Raw genomic sequence first — 15,200 nt, 5'->3', positions numbered from 1 at the left:
AAGTCTTGTATGGAATAATCTCATACTTGAGATTTTTATTCTATACATCCCCTCTAACCCCCCTAAAGAATTAAATGCGAGAGAATTATCTTTACAATACAATTAAGATTTATATTTTTATTAAATTATTTTTATATGTAATAAATATATATTATTTAGAAAAATTTATTATATAATTTTACATACAATACTTATCAAATAATAAAAATTAAACATGGATTAAATTTCTCGAAAATATAAAGTTTTGTCGCATAACATATTCTTATACAATATAATTAATACATTCTTATTTTACGCTCAGTTTTTAATAAATTTTTTTATTTAATATAAATTGATGGACCTTCGCGCGTAGATTAGGTACACTAACGTAATTAGATTTTGTAGTATGTATATAATAAAGATTGAGCGATAATAAACATGACTATTTTTTATTTTTTAGATTAAAAAATTACATTAAGCACAATTGAACAACTGACTAAAGTTACTCTCGATAAAGTTACAAGATACTCACCGGAAAGCACAGTAATAAAATTAATTCGATTCGAACTGAGACTTTAATTAATCTTCGACGAAGATTAAAAAAGTTTCGTCTTTCTTGCATAATATTGGTAACGATCAATTAATTATATCTTTACGGTCTTACATAAATACAATTCTCAAAATGTTTTTCGTCGGAAAAATCAAAAAGTGACATAAAGGAAAACAAAAATGCGATGAATGGAGATCCCGGTTCTTCTAGACAGACGAGCGCGAATTACACGAAAAGAAGAAAGGACATCCCGAAGAAATATGCCAAGGCGAACGAATCTAATGATGATATCGAAGAAAATGTCAAACAGCTCAGAATCAAATGGGTTGGATCTATTAATGATAAAATGTGGATTTGCAAGTTCTGTAATAAAACATTTTCCTCGCCGAATGACTTTGTTGATCATGTATGCAGAGTTAAGAAACGGTACATATGCCATCTCTGCTTTGATGTATTCACTCAAAGTGACAGACAAAGTGAATCGTCACCTTAAGCGCAACCATGATGGTAAGAAGAATCACGTTTGCGACAAAAGCTTCATTAATAAGATCAGTGCGGAAGACCATTGGCGTAAACATATCGGTGAACGCCCGTACTTGTGTAACATGTGCGACAAGTCATATCACTCTAAATACAGCTTGAATTATCATATCAAGACTCACACAAGAGACTCCACCTATGAGTGTGTCTATTGCGGCAAGAGATTTCTGCAGAAATATAACATGCAGGCACACTTGACATTGCACACGGGCGAGAAGAATTATAAGTACGTCATATGCGACAAGCGCTTCAGCACAATAAAAGCTTTAAACCAACACAAAATTATGCATTCCGAAGGAAAACCGTATACGTGTCAATGCGGCAAGAGCTACAAGCGTAAACATTCTCTCAAACATTATAAATGCTAAGGGATGTGCGGGTACTCTCAAGAGTCAAGTCGAGTTGAAACTGATTCGAATAAATTTTCTGATAATTCGAATACACCTCATATTTAAAATTCAAAAATTATTCTTCTACAAATAATCTTAAATAGTCACATAACCAAACTTATGACAAACATGGATATATAATACATGGATATACTATAATAAAAATAATAAGATTAGATATGTAGCGCGTATAATGTGACAACAAAAAAAAATCATAAAAGCGCGGAATGTAATGCATAATTCTTTCTTTAAAAGCAGTACATATTTTGATTTTTTTAGTGGCGTTCATGTGATTAAATTTATTATAACTTTTTCTTAAGTGTGTGGTAGTTTTAGTAGATCTCATCACGGTTTTGTTATGCTGGGGAGACAAAATATTGAACAAAGATATGCGATAAAGTTTTTTGTTTAATTAAAAAAGAATGTCATAGATTGCTACAAAAAGTTAAACAGAGCATTTGGTGTACAAGTTTTATTAATCCCCTCTTATGTTTTTCATAATTTCTTCTTCGTATTTTTAAAACGGCTCGTTCTCGGCTCAGGAAAATCCTAGCGAGTTCGGGTTTTCGGCATATGAAAATATTAGAGTGACAACAGCTTTTTTTTCCACCTTTTTTTTCCACCTGGCGAGAATTCACAACAGAACGTATTAGTTACTTTATAAGGGGATTGGCTTCGCGGAATTGTTTTTTCCGCATTACTAGTTATGTGTTTATGCTTAAGTTGTTACCAGCGCGGGGTTTATTTTCAACCGTTTCGCAGTTTTTCTGAAAATATTTATTTTCATCGAAAAATATGATCCAGTAATATAACATAATCATCGAATTTTTCAATTTTTATTGAATATTTTTAAATATTATATTTTTAAAACATATCGTTTTGCTTCATAACAATCACGAATACCGTGACGTCTACTAATACAAATTTATAAAAAACTTTGTGATCATAGACGCAATCAAACCTTATCGCGTATCATACATCAAGCCTGCGTTTCATAAATTTTCATCTCTCATTACATAACGCATTTCTTTTTATCTCTTCTAACTACTTTTCTCGACTTAAATCTGTAATTAGTAGCGTATATTTATAATAAATAGTATTTATAATAATAATAATTAGAAATTAAGTTACCCAGTTTATACATATTATTATTATTATTAATAACTATTTAATAAAATTAATAATTACAGAATATTGTATATATGTATAGGTGTATGCGTACGCAAATGTTTAATATTTATAATTATTATTTGTATAATTAACAATTGGACAATTTAATTATTGATATCGTGAAATCTAAAATCAAATTTTTCGAGAATAAAAACTTGTATAAGAATAATTTAAATTTATATTTTTAATTAAAATTTTTTGTGTTAAATTGTTTTTTAAAATAAAGGTTTTCTAATACAATATATATTCGCACTAATAATTTCACTAATATTTGCACTAATAATATAATATGACTAATAATATAAATGTGACGAAAGATTCAATTATATTGGCAATAATTTGAAAACTTGACTCTCCAACATTGCGACTACAAAAATAAACATATTATTGTAAAACATGAAATTGTTGATAATGTACTGCTAGGAATAAGCATAATTAAAAATTTACTTTTTAGATAACACTAAAAATATATTAAAGGTCAATATTTGTTATTCAAAGTCAATACTTGTTGTTCTGCCAACTTCAAGGAATGCGCATTCCTTGAAGTTGGCAGAACATTGTGGTCACATTTTAGTCCAGTTCTGTACTGTAGTCACTGATCTCTATAATACACTGGATAGCGTATCCATGGTATCCCGTGTAAAATTTTTGTGCCGAATTGAAGCGATGCGGCAGCCATGTTGCTTGTAGTACTTTTGTCAAATTCAACATGGCGACCTGTCAAATCGACCTGTCAAATTCAAACTCGCGCGTATAAAAATCCGCATTTTTAAATTATTAATTATTAATTATCATTATTATATTAATTATAATATAATAATTAATATAACAATAAATTATTATATTAATTTTCAATTATTAATTATCTATTAATTATTAAAAGTGCTTGTGCGTGGTTTGTGTAAATTATAAAAATTATTGAATTAAAAATAAAATGGTGCTAGTATGCAAATATTGCGGAAAAAAGGCTATAGGGATAGAAGGCAGGACACTTCATAAGTAGATTAGATAATTTTATTGCTGCCCCAATTGGGGATTACAAGGCGCTTTTTTCCTTAAGGAGCGGTCCCAAACCTTTATACTTTATACATAAACTTATAATCTATCCTTAACCTATAACTTAACCTATATACAAAAACTCACTTCATAAGTAAGTATCATATTATATTATAAGTATAAATTGTGTCATTCATATATAATTGTCAATTATATATAAGTGTAAGCCGTAGGATTATATTTACTTAGGCCCGTATTATGAGCTCACATCTATCTCTAGATGTACCTCTAAAGTTAGAGGTGTCTCTAAAGTTAGAGAGGCCCGTATTATGAGCTCACATCTATCTCTAGATGTACCTCTAAATGTACCACGATAAATGTGGCGATATTATGAGCGCACATCTATCTCTAGATGTGTCTCTAAACGTGTCACGATAAATGTGGCGATATTATGAGCGCACATCTATCTCTAGATGTGTCTCTAAATGTGTCACGATAAATGTGGCGGTATTATGAGCGCACATTTAGCGGCGCATCTAGAGGAAATCGCCTAAAAAACCTATTTTGTACCACATTTATAGCACATTTATGCTACTCTCGATAAATGTGCCCTTAGGTACATTTATTTGCGCCTCTAACTTTAGAGGCACATCTAAGAGATAGATGTAAGCTCTAAATGTGCGATAAATATATGATTGATTTTAGATGTACATTTATCTGCGCCTCTAACTTTAGAGGTACACCTAGAGATAAATGCGAGCTCATAATACAAGCCTTAATGTTTGTTCACAATTTATTTGGAATGAAATTAATATACTTATTTGGATGTCTGCTATAAAAAAATAATCATGTAATTCCTCTTTACCTAGATTTCCTTTCAAAGATGCAGAAAGTTTAAAATTGTGGCTGCAAAAAATAAATTTGGGATCGACCTTTGTCCCGACGAACAGTAGCAGGCTCTGTTCAGATCATTTTGAAAAGGAATGCTTTGACAAAAAAGATACAAGGGTGACGTTGCTTCCAGGAAGCATTCCAAGTTTATTTGTAATATATAAAATTATTTGCGCCTATTGCCACGCTATCAAAGAAGAAGACAAACGCCTTTTATTTCGAAAGTAAGAGACATTTTAATTAATATTTTGCAAATTGAATAAAAAATCGAAAATTGGGATTTAAAAATCTCATTTTGTTCTGTATGGTTCTAGGTTTCCTTTGGAGAATCCGGCACTAGTTAAGAAGTGGATAGAAGCAATGAAATTGGAAGACTATGTCCCGGATAAAAAAAGCGCACTTTGCAGCGATCATTTTGATAGTGATTGCTTTTATAATGTAACAATGTAACTAATACTAGTTACCTACGCTTAAAAAAGAATGCGGTTCCATCGATATTCAAATTTGAAGGTACGGTGTATGAAATATTATTACGCTTGTTGTATGTACAGTAATTTTGAAGAAAAACAACAAAGAATGATTAAAAGCTCTGAAAAAAATTTTGCATTTAGTAATCGCTAATACAAAAATATATTATTATTTATGTATGTAAAAGAAATATATGTTTATTAAATTTGTTGTTTTTTCTTGTTTGTATAATTTTCATGTAACTGATAAAATTTTTTCTATGCAGGTGTGCAATTTAATAACACTTGCAAGAAGCGTTTATCACTAGAACCATTACCTGCTACTAAACATCAAAAAGTAAGCAGTGACGTTACAAGTCCAGTACATGTGACAGAAGAGAATACCGGCCCGCAGGATTCTGGAAATGCTTTACCGCAAATGGAAAAACAAATGGAAACCTGTGATTCTTCTAAGGATTTATGCGATAAAAATTGCAGTCTTGATGGAGATTCCGAGATGCAATTACCTGTAGTGAAGAAAGTAACCGATGCAACTTCCATACCAGAACCAACAACAACTTCCAAATGCAACAGTACACCGGAAACACCACATATATCTGAACGCAAAGAATTCATGCAGCATGATCACGCTTACGAGACGATGCCGAAATCCTTGAGACGTAAACTTTTTTCCACAGAGAAAAAATTGAAACTGCTGCAGAAGGAAACCAAGGTTCAGAAACAACATATAGGTCGTTTGAAAAAAAGGATTCACACATTAAAAGACATTGTAAGTGAATTACGTAGAACTAGGGCAATTCCGGAGTCGGGTCTTGCATGCTTGGATGCTGTTGCTGATTCTGATGTCTCGCAGCTTTTGCAAAGGTTTGTAAAAAATAAGAATAATGTTGGCAATCAACAGCGGCCAGTGAAAAAAAGAGCATGGAAGTATCAGCGCAGAAATCCTGGGTTAGGTATTAGTAGAAAAAAATATCCGCCAGCTCTTCGTTCTTTTGCTATGACCCTCCATTTTTATTCCCCGAAAGCATATAGCTTTGTGAGGCGAAAATTTTGTCAGGCTTTACCAGATCCAAGTACCTTACGATCATGGTATTCATAGATTAGTGGTGAACCTGGCTTCACCTCAGAAAGCTTCAATGCTTTAAAGTTGAAAGTAGATGAAGCACAGAAGAGCAATAAGAAAGTTATTTGTAGCTTAATGCTTGATGAGATTTCCCTTAAAAAGGGATTGCAAAACGTTTCTGTTGGAATCGTTAGGGGTTATGTGGACATTGGTAGCGGAGCGGAATCGAATGATACTTTGCCTTTAGCAAAAGATGCACTAGTTTTAATGGTCGTATCCTTAGATAATTCATGGAAAATACCTATTGGTTTTTTTCTGATTAATGGTATAGACTCAGCTACTAATGCTGGTCTTTTGATCGATGGTTTGATCCGGTTGCATGATATCGGGGTTAATATTGTTTCAGTCACGTTAGACGGCCCACCCCAACACTTTTCAACTATGCGAGCGTTAGGTGCTAGTTTTGACATGAAAAATATCCGGCTTTTCTTTTTGCACCCTTCTACGCAACAGAAAGTACACATAATATTTGATGCATGTCATATGCTCAAATTAATACGTAATTGTCTTGGGGGATATAAAGTTTTGAAAGACGGTGACGGAAATACAATCGAATGGAGATTCATTGAAGAGTTAGCCAAGTTACAAGAAAAAGAAGGCTTAAGGGCTGGAAATAAGCTTAAATTGGCTCATTTAAAATACCATAAAATGAAAATGAAGGTTTTTCTAGCGGCTCAAACTTTGAGCAGCAGTGTGGCCGATGCAATCAAATTTTGTACTCAGGTACTTCATTTACCAAATTTTCAAGGAAGTGAGGCTACAGTTCGTTTCATCCGGTGTGTTGATCGCGTATTTGATTTTTTAAATTCGAGAAATCCTCTTGGAAAGGGATTTAAAGCTCCTTTACGACAATCAAACGAAAATTTTTGGCGCCCAAAAATTTTAGCCGAAATAGAATATCTAAAGAGCATCACCGATGTACAGAACATTTTAATTACAAAAAGTAGGCGATACGTTCCTTTTGTGGGTTTTATTACTGCCGTATTATCTATCCATAAAAAAACTTTCCTTTTTTAAAAAAAGGTAAAAAAAGGGCGCCAAGTCCACACGCCATGTGAAAAAGTGTTATACAAAAAACAGTGTTTTTAAATTATTGTAAAAAAACTTAATATTTCTAAAAAAAATAATGATATCAAAAAATTGCGCCAAATAAATAAAAATTTATGTTTTATAAAAAATTTATTTGTTTTATTATTTTAAATATTTAAAAAAAGTTACTCAGCCAAATATAAATGTGTATTTTGCAGATTATTATCTGATCTGATATAAAATTTATCACAGAATCATCTTTGTATTTTTAAGAATGATGCATCTGCACAGTCAAAACGATTTAGACCCGGTATTGAAACAATTAAAATGACGAACAAAAACTTGGCGTGCCCGGGTCGGGGCATTAAAAATTAAATATTTTAAAATTAAATTTGACATGCAATCTTCAAGTATCTGCATATAAATAAAATATATATATAATTAATCACAAATACATAATCTTAGCATAATATAGCATAAAATGTAAAATATCAACAAATTAATTAAAATTCTAGAATTTAATGTAAGAATATATTTCAACCTTAACAAATAAAGTTTGAAATATAAAATTATAAGAGACGAGTAGCGCAATTACATCGTTCAATGTGGAATATTTTTAAAAAATTTAAGAAATCTTACTTTAATTATTACTTTACAAATTATTACTTTAAAAAACAAATTTTATAAATTAATTTTTAAGCAATCTTATTACGAAATTTATGTCATTTTAGTGCCCCGACCCGGGCACGCCAAGTTTTTGTTTGTCATTTTAATTGTTTCAATACCGGGTCTAAATCGTTTTGACTATGCAGATGCATCATTCTTAAAAATACAAAGATGATTCTGTGATAAATTTTATATCAGATCAGATAATAATCTGCAAAATACACATTTATATTTGGCTGAGTAACTTTTTTTAAATATTTAAAATAATAAAACAAATAAATTTTTTATAAAACATAAATTTTTATTTATTTGGCGCAATTTTTTGATATCATTATTTTTTTTAGAAATATTAAGTTTTTTTACAATAATTTAAAAACACTGTTTTTTGTATAACACTTTTTCACATGGCGTGTGGACTTGGCGCCCTTTTTTTACCTTTTTTTAAAAAAGGAAAGTTTTTTTATGGATATCATTCTTTTTTGTAGTATATATTTATTTACACATTTTAAAATAAAGAAGCAAAGAGCCACCGCCCTGGTCATATTTTATCATATATGACGGTCCTCTTTGCTTACAGTAATTTACAATCTATGCTTCTAATGTATTTTTAATTAAAAATTTGATATATAACTGCTTCTTTATTTTATAAACTTTATAATTTTATAATATCCTATATATATTACTTATTAGCCATCTTTTGTAAAAATATTATATAAACATCTTTAGCACCTCTAGGCCACTGTTTTTTTTTAACTTGCGCATCATCAACTTCGACCCAAATATTAGATACTCCTTCTCTACACATACTTATATAATGACCTTTATCAATACATGAACCATGATGAAATATAGCATTCATCGTCTTATATGATTGTCCAGCTATTAATACTTTAGTTGTTGGAACAGCACATAAGTTTAATTTGTGTGCTGCTTTCATTAATTTATCATCTTGTGAAAATACTATTAAATGAATAACAACTATCTCTCTTGCCAATGTTATTTCATTTTTAAATATTATATCATTTCCAGTACAATGTTCACATGATTCATTATCTAATACATTCCAGTGTGAAAATGTAACATTTAATAAATCATTAAGATTATAACTTTTATTTTTCAAATTATTAATAGGAATTGAAATAATAATATTCTTATTAACAGTAATTTTAGCAGGGTTGGCAAAAAACTTGTTTTTTTCATTTTAAACAAAAAACATTGATTTTTTTGTTTAAAACATGTTTTTTTTATTTTATACGTGTTTTTAAGTAAAGTAAGAAAAAAACATGTTTTAAACAAAAAAAACATGTTTTAAACAAGCAAAAAAAACACTTGATAGCTTTGATCTGTAATCGTAATGTAATGTAACCGTAATCGTAATGTAATGTTCGACCACTCGCGTCTTTTTTCTGAGGAATCCATTAAAAATGTTAAACCGATAACACGGTGGCTTGCGTTAAAAGAAAATGTTAATACTGTAACGTTTGACTTATTGTTAGTTGAGTAATAATTCTTTATTAATATATAAAATTATATATTCTTTATTTTATTTTGAGTTATTAATTTTAATTAAATTTATAAAAGTAGGTATTAAAAAAATACCCAATATGCAATGACTGTAATGCAATTCCCAATTTCAATATGTTATTGTTACCGTTCATTTTTTCGTACTTAAATGTTTATTATTTTTTTAGTTAAAGGAATAACATTATTTAATTATTTGCAATAGATAAAATGTAAAATGCAATGTGTTATAATTTAGATTTTAATAGTTTGTGCAGATAGCTTTATAATTTATAAGTAGTCTTTAATATATTCAATTATATTGATTGTTACTTAATATATTTAATATCCAAAAATAAATATTCTGTTAAAATAATACTTATCTTAGTATTTTTATTTCATTATTTATATTTATATTTTTATATCTATATGTTACATATAAATATAGATAAAAAACTAAAAAAATTAAAACAAAAACCTTTTTGCAACATTAGTTTTGCACGTCTATTAGTTTTTGTTTGTTTTTGTTTTTCTTTACAGTTTCTTTTTCAAATAATCATATGTTTTAATTGCAATGTTTTAAACAGTTTTAAACAGTAGTTTAAAACTGTTTAAAACAAAAATGTTTAAAACAGTGTCCACTGTTTTAAACATGTTTTAATCAAACAGTTTTAAACAAATTGTTTAAAACATGCCAACCCTGAATTTTAGTATTACTACAAGTTTTGCATCGTTTAGTAGAAGTAACTTGATATTCTATCAAATTTCTTATACAATCATATCTTTCATAAAGAGTTGTAAGAAAATGGGATGCATTTCGTTTCGCGGTGTTCGAAAAATATTCTCCTAAACATTGCCGTATTGCATATGTATTTAAATTAGACATTCCATATTCATATCGATGCATTAATAAACGTAAAACATCTGATTTATCACAATTAAATAACTGTTGCCTAATAACATTTAAATGTAATAAACATTGCAATACTGCATTTGCATAGCATGAAACTTTGTCTGTATTTTGGAAACCACATATGATCCAAGCAGTACTTCGTCGAACTGTTTGATCTGAACTTGATTTTTGAACAGAAGTAACTATTTTTGGCAACGCCCATAAAACATCTTTTACTTTGCGATAGCGTTCTTTTGACATGGTAATCATTTCTGCGTTGGATTGTGTATCTGTTTTAAACGATTATATTCAATAATAGCTTTTTCGCTAGCTATTACTGATGAAGGATCGTATTAAATTAAATGTAATCCTTCTAGAGATGTTACTCGCGATAATGCAACATAAATTTGACCACAACTAAATACAGAGTTACCGATGTCCATAATTGCACTTCGCAAACTCAATCCTTGGCTTTTATGAATAGTGATACCGTAACTCAGAGATAATGGAAATTGTTTTCTAATAACATACACTCTATCTACCACCTCAAATTTAACACTTACTCTTCCAATTTCATATTCTAAACCTGATGGTAAAAGAAGTTTAACTTTTTCTACGTAATTAGTAGATGTATCTTGTACAATTGAAATTACTTTAGCAATTGTACCGTTTATAAGACCTAAACTAGCATCGATATTACGTCGAATCATAACTTTTGCTCCAATTTTAATTTTAATTTGTTTTGAAAGTCCAGCTGTTTTAGAATTATCATCATCGTTATTTGACAATACTTTTAATGCTTTCTTTTTTAAATATGGAACAGTTAATCGTGTCTTCAGCAATTAATAATATTTCTTTGGAGACAATACGACTTAACATTGCATCATTAAGAACATCACACATATTACGAGGAGGCAATAAACAAACAGTGTCCGATAATAAATTATTAATAAAATCACATAATTCGTTTAATCTAGATTCGAAAGACTCACCTTTTAAAGATATTTTTCTACTTTCTAAAATTTTACAATCAGATTTTGTCATTAAACCAATACGAATTCGCGACAATAACTCACGGTAAGAATTATCTCCTTGCTGACGCATATTGATTGTCAATTCATCGTAGTCAAATAATGTAGTCCATAAATTAATAGCATTTAAGGAACCAAGATGTTTAGCAATTTTTGTATCTGATAAATGCATAAAGATAGGATCTTCGTGTACAGGAGGTAATTGAAGCAAGTCTCCGAATAAAAGAATATGCTTTTGACCAAACCAACCATCATCGCAATCACTAGTGTCAAATATCTCAGACAATCGAAGATGTATATACATTAAAGTCAAATTAGATATCATTGACACTTCATCAATTACAAAAAGAATAACATCTTTAAGATCTGCTCGTAAAAGTTTCAATACATGATCAGATAGTTGTCTATACTTAGGAGTATGACCATGTTCAACAGGTAATTGAAGCAATCTATGAACTGTCAAACCATCTATGTTAAATGCTGCAATACCAGTAGGTGCTGCTACAGCAGTATCTTTGTTGAGATTTTGTTTTATCCAACATTTAATAGTTTTGATTAAGAAACTTTTTCCAGTACCACCTTCTCCGGTAACATATAATCGTAATACCGATTTATCTGATTCTATAGTATTGATAACTTTATTGAATACTCGTTTTTGATCCATATTTAATTTTAAAATCATTTCAGATACATTAATTTCTCGAATTATTTTATCACCAAGATCTTTAAAATCTTGCATCCCTTCACCAGCCTCTATATTTTGAACACCTATCGGATTTTCAGGATTATCCTGAGACTGTTGTTTTTCTAAATTGTCATCTAGACATTGTTGAACTAACTGTTTTGCAGTTTCAAATGCTTTTTGCAATTCTTCTAATTTTTCATGATATTGCAATGCTTCTACACGATGCAGTTTTACTTTGTGAAACGATTCAGCATAAGTATCGCATTCACTTCTAAGATCTTCTAATTTTCGCCAAGGTTTAAACATAAGCAATAACGCAAAGAAATAATTTTCTGGCTGTGTATTAACATCATATCTATAATGATTTATAAGATATCCACGTTGTCGTCGTTTAAGATAATAACCATTACTTATTTTATAATATTCAATATCCTCATTTTTTGGTTTGATCTTCGAGATATCGTACCACTGTGCAAATTCATAAAGAGACATTTTTTCTAATTCGTATAGTCTATGTGGATAATGATTATCTATTAATGATGGATAAAATATATCTGTAGATTCAGCATCAAGAGCTTCAATTTCCTTGGGGTTTTTTAATTTTCTAGATCGTATTTGATTAACATCTAACCATTTGGTAGATGTATTTCGATCAGTTCCATATAAAGAAATACCTAACAATGTATCAGCAGCTTCGAGAGCTCCACATTCTCTATTATTTGTAAATCGCAATGCAATATTCCAAAGATAACTCGCTAATGATTTGTTTTCATTCTTACTAAGGATAGCATCGGACAATTCATTTTTTCCTGCTTTATTCATATATTTAGTAATGTACCAGGTAAGCAGCGATGATTTTTTACCAATAAATTGTATATCCATATTACCTTCCCATGCAGTAAGAATAACAGGATTATAATCATTTATATTAACTTCATTATCCGTTCGAGGAAGATCATAAAGCCTACTTTTATGTTTCAATTGCTTTCTACCTGCTATCGAAGTTGCCACATCTCTCATATTCAAAGTTTCAGTAACAGGTCGAGGAAATCCAAAACGACACCGACGAGTAACTTTACGTCCTACTTTTTTAGAACGAAGACAATAATCGTTATGTATATGTTGCTGATGCGTATTAACACGCCTGTACAATAATGGCGAAATATTTTGATCCGGCATTTTGCAACTTATATGTTGTAAGATAAATTTAGAGACTTCTTCAATAGTAGATTCACCAAAAATAGGTGCATTTTTAATCCAAATTAATAAGTGGAAATGCTGTATACCTCTACCTTGGTATTCTCGTCGCCAGAAATAGTGCGTTACTTCTCCAATTGGATGATCTTTAGAGTTAATAAAGTGAAGCATTGCTCGAAACTTATTATCGAGAAACCTGGATGTTGATATAGGATCTCTAGCAACAAGTACGCTAACGCATAAAGAAGTGTCATGCCATCCATTTACTTCACGAATATATTCATCTAAATCTTCCCATAACCATTCACTCGGACTTAATGTTAAAAACCATGTCGCAGGCCCATAATGCTGCGTCATACAATTTAAATCACTTCTCGGTTTACGCCAATATTGCTTCGTATTTCGAAGTGTCGAAAATATTGTACTCAGATTAGATTCCAACAATTCTTTCGACATTGCGTCTAAATATTTTGCAGCTGTATAACGAACTCGCGGATTAGTTACATTTTATGAAAAATTTTATGAAAAATTCCACGACTTAATTGACGCATATTTGCATTGTTCAATAAATAAAATAAATATTGTTGATTTAATCTGTATTGTGGATGTTTAGATGTTAAACGACATTTAATAAATTCATGATCATAAAGTTTAACTGGTCTAGTCTCATGTTGTCCATTAATACCAAATGGGTATATATCTGGAAAACACATTAAATCTAAACATTTTTCACGATTATCCAAAGGCAAATCCTGAATTTTTAACATTTGATATAAACTTGTCGCAGTTTTATTTGCTTTTTTTTTTCATATAAGGGATATTGCTCGTAATAGCCATCAAGAAGATATTGCTCGTAATAGCCATCATTTTCGTCAGTAACCTGAGTTAACATTGCTTTTTGTGGATCTTCTAATATTTCTTCTATATCATTTTTTGTCTCTTTTATCAAATTATTTGATAATTCAGAGTTGTCATCTAATATTGCTTCTGTATTATTTTCTATCTCTTCCACTAGGAATACTAAATTTTCTAACTTTTCCAAACATAACTTATTATGATTATTTAGCAGTATAATGTGAGAGTATAAAGCATTGTTGTGCTTTAACCATGTTAAAGCATCAAAAACTTTTTTAACATTAACCATCTCTTCCCAAATAATCTTTGATTTTGTCGGAATACCTCTAACTAATATATATAATTCATGATTAATATTTATCGCAGTATTATGACATAATTTATTCCATGTCTCCTGTAATGGAAATGAAATGTCTCCTGTAATGGAAATGAAATGTTCTACCTTTAACTTTTTGTATCATTTGCCTTTGAGGTAACTTTTTATTCATAACAGTTTCCATTTTGAGAAATGCTTTAGTTCTTTGTATAAGAATTTTTTCAAATGTGTTAAGAGATGATATTACTTCGGGCACAACATTTGTAAAGAGATTATTCAAAATGCAATATGCAGGTATTAGACCTTTACGAAATTTGCCTGCACAATAATTACATATACGTATATTCTGCATTAATTTTTTGTTGTTGAACATGTGCCATTAAATCTCTCCAAATTTGAATGTCTATTTGTACTTGAATATTACTAACTTTAAATAAATTTTTTTTATAACACAATCTCACATGATACGCAAATATGCCGTGGTGTGTCTTCTGAACGTTTAGTTAAAGCTTTAAATGCTTCATGATATTTTGAAAAAATATCATCATCACTCAGAATTGTATCTGTCTGTTGATGTTTGTATATATCTGCTTTTTCTTGTGCAGAAGTTACAATTTCATTTAATGCGTTTAAATCAGCATGAGTTAATGCTTTATCGAGATTTTCCATCTTTCGATAAAAAGCTGTCATTTGATAAATTAAACGCTTACGTAATATATCTTACTTTTGGAAAATGAGGCGATAATAATTGAACTGGAAGAAACATTCCTTTACAAAGTGTTAAATCAATATGACAGCTACGCGTATGACCCAATTTCTCATTTGAGGTTTTCATAATACATCTATGAAGGTTTTGTATCAATTCTGGTACATTTTTTAAAGTACATTTATCTATAGTTTGCATGAACTTTTGATAACGATCAA

General features: G+C 29.8%; 1 pseudogene; it reads right to left on the bottom strand.

Moving 5' to 3' along the window:
* Positions 1-8,200: 8,200 nt before the first annotated feature.
* LOC145932825 (uncharacterized) lies at positions 8,201-14,945 on the bottom strand (annotated as a pseudogene).
* Positions 14,946-15,200: the final 255 nt, after the last annotated feature.

This window comes from Prenolepis imparis, unplaced genomic scaffold (genome assembly GCF_030444845.1).
Source record: "Prenolepis imparis isolate NDT839.2.m4 unplaced genomic scaffold, iyPreImpa1.0 SCAF_2, whole genome shotgun sequence".
NCBI classification, from domain to species: Eukaryota; Metazoa; Arthropoda; class Insecta; order Hymenoptera; family Formicidae; genus Prenolepis; species Prenolepis imparis.
Note: the sequence above shows the minus strand (reverse complement) of the source record. Positions and strands in the feature narration are given on the sequence as shown.